We start from the raw sequence: 3,079 nt of genomic DNA, 5'->3' as shown, positions 1-3,079 counted from the left end.
ATCATTGGGAAGGCCACCTTGGATGGCACCTAATATACCCAGTGCTTCCAATTTCCCCAGGCCCTCTCAAACCTTCTTCTCTGGTCCACACAACAGCACACAAAGACAAATAAATTAGGTGATTATTCCTCTTTTACAAATGAAGAAACCAAGGCTCAGAGAGGCTATAGGTAGCTCAAGGTAACTGTGCAGGTAGATGGCAGAGCTGGGACCACAAACCAGTTTTCGACTATAAACTCAAGCTCTCTTGTGGACAGCCTAGCTCTCTTTAAATGGTGAGACTTTAAAGACATGCTATTTGATCCTTCGAAATAAACGCAGCTTCCACAGCTCCTTTCGCTGTTCTGGCTCATTTATGCAGGTGGGATATTCAATGTAGCTCATTTAAGTGAAAACATTTTATAAACTCTCAAGGACTAAAATACACACGGGGAGTCACTAGTCTTGTGTGTCTACAATGCCTGTTGCCTGAAATCATCTGGATCAGGGATCAAAATGGGCCACTTCCTGCACCTTCCCCTCACTGCAGCTATTGCTGGACAGCAGGCTACTGTCACTACTTCACTTGTCCATCCCAGCAGAACAGATAATCTGAGACCTATGATTGTTCCAGTTGTGTTTACTGTTCAGGAAGCCCCCAGCATCACATGGTAGTCCTTCAGGGAAAGAAGAACATACAATATCCGTTTATGACTCCTAGTATTGTTCAGCCACTGAGTTATGTTCTTAAATTAAACATGATTTCAATGAGCAGACATTGAGCCCTTAGATGTTCTAGACACAGTAGCAGGTGCTAAAGGGGAGAGAGAGGATGAAGACACAGCCAAGATCAGCAAAAGATGACAGCTTTACAGACAGGACAAGAACGGAATCACTTGTGATGTTTCTTCACTCAAATTGTGTGCAGGACAGACCTGGTCCCTGCCACCACTGGGTTGGAGCAAGTACTGAATTACCATCACAATAATACCCAGCTAAATATCTCATTACAGCACAGGGTACAGACCATGAAGGGAGGGGAGCCCATGGAGCCATGAAAGCAATGGCCAGGACCAGTCAGGACATCAGGGGGGTACCCCTGAGAAGAGCTTATTTGAGCTGACATGACATACTGACAAGTATTGTGCGCTGGAAATGTACAAACTGCCCTGGGGACCCAGACGACAGACTAATGAGAACTTGACTGAGGTTGGGTACGTTTCACAGGAGCAGTGATGTTGGACGTGGGCTTCTACCAACCAGGAGAAGTTTACCAGGTAGAGAATGACAGGAGGCTGGAGTGAGCACAGAGGAATGCTAGCATGACCACAGATACAGGCTCCAAATATGGATGCCTTTGAAAGGGGGCAGTGTTCACTATTATGCTGCTGCCATGATGGGTATAAGCTGGAACTGTCCCCAGAAACCCAGATGCATGATTCCTCCAAGCCAAAGCACACGATGGCAGTGGTGAGGGTGCTGGGAGCGTGTAGGCAACAGAGCCGTTAAAGCAGCAGTCCCCAACATTTATGGCACCAGGAACTGGTTTCATGGAAGACAATTTTTCCATGGACTGGGGGTGGGGCAGATGGTTTCAAGCACACTTTATTTATCGTGCACTTGATTTCTAACCTAATACCAGCATTGATCTGACAGCAGCACCAGTCTGCTGCCCAGAGGCTGGGGACCCCTGAATCAGAGTGTGGGCTTTGGGGTGAGGGGTGGATCTGGGGAAGGCAAGCGCATTAGCTGGTTAAGGTTTCAGGTCCAAATATTAATACAACAAACTGAGTGGCTTAAGCAACAGAAATGTATCCTCTCAGCCCTGGAGGCCAGAAGTCTGAGATCAAGCTGTTGGTGGGGCCGTGCTCCCTCTGCAGGTGCCATGGAAGGATCTGTTCTAGGCCTTTCTCCCAGATTCTGGGGGTCCCTTGGCTTGTTTGTGACAGCATCACTCAGACCTTCACACAGCGTTCTACCCATGTGTGTCTGTCTCTGTGTTCAAACATCCCCTTTTCTATGAGGACACCAGTCATTGGGTGAGGACCTGCTTTCCAAAGACCTCATCTTGTTACCTCTGTGAAGATCCAAATGAGGTCACATTCCAGGCACTAGGGATCAGGATTGCAACATCTTTGGGGGGAAAACACAATTAAGTCATTAACAGTGAGGCAGAAGATGGCAACAGCTGTGAAAGAATGCCACACTAAAGAGTCTAGGCCATCCGGAAGGTCATAGGGAATTACTACCAGTTGGTAAGCTGGCATGTAGCACAGTCCATTTCAGAACAGTCACCGTGGCAGCCCAGCCCTTCAATTTAGTCCAATTAGAGATGGACAATGCATTTGAGGCTTTTTAAAAAAATCATTATTATCCTCACATCCACAAAAATACCTTTTTGTCATATTGCACTTCCCTTTGGGAAATCAAAGAAAGCAAAAAATGCATCATGATAAAAACAAGATCCCTTTAATAGAAAGGGTAATTCCTGGGGCTTTCCTGGTGGTCCAGTAGTTAAGACTTCGCCTTCCAATGCAAGGTGTCTGAGTTTGATCCCTGGTAGGGGAGCTAAGATCCCACATGCCTCGAAACCAAAAAAAAACAAAACATAAAAGAGAAGCAGTATTGTAACAAATTCAATAAAGACTTTAAAAATGGTCCACATGAAAAAAAATCTAAAAAAAAGGGTAGTTCCTCACTCACCAACCATCTTCACCACCTGCCTTGCAAAATAACAATTGCCCCCTCTGTTAAAGTACACATGTAGGCCAACTCTTTGTGAATGCTAGCAGGGGTGGGGATTGTAGAATAAAAAGCTGTGTCATTTTACAGGGTGAATTTTAGTGATGGTTGTCAATGCCTTGGTGCTGTGTGTGATATAGTAACTAGCACTGAAAAATCTCATCTGCCTTTGATTCCTGACTTAGGCCGGGGTTGTTTGGTCTTTATTTATTTATTTGGCTGCACTTGGGATCTTTGCTCTTCATTGTGGCATGCAGAATCTTTTAGTTGTGCCATGTGGGATCTAGTTCCCTCACCATGGATTGAACCCAGGCTTCCTGCACTGGGAGTGTGGAGTCTTAGCCACTAGACCACCAGG

Source organism: Bubalus kerabau, chromosome X (genome assembly GCF_029407905.1).
Source record: "Bubalus kerabau isolate K-KA32 ecotype Philippines breed swamp buffalo chromosome X, PCC_UOA_SB_1v2, whole genome shotgun sequence".
NCBI lineage: Eukaryota > Metazoa > Chordata > Mammalia > Artiodactyla > Bovidae > Bubalus > Bubalus kerabau.
The sequence above is the reverse complement of the archived record's forward strand: the minus strand, read 5'-3'. Positions refer to the sequence as shown.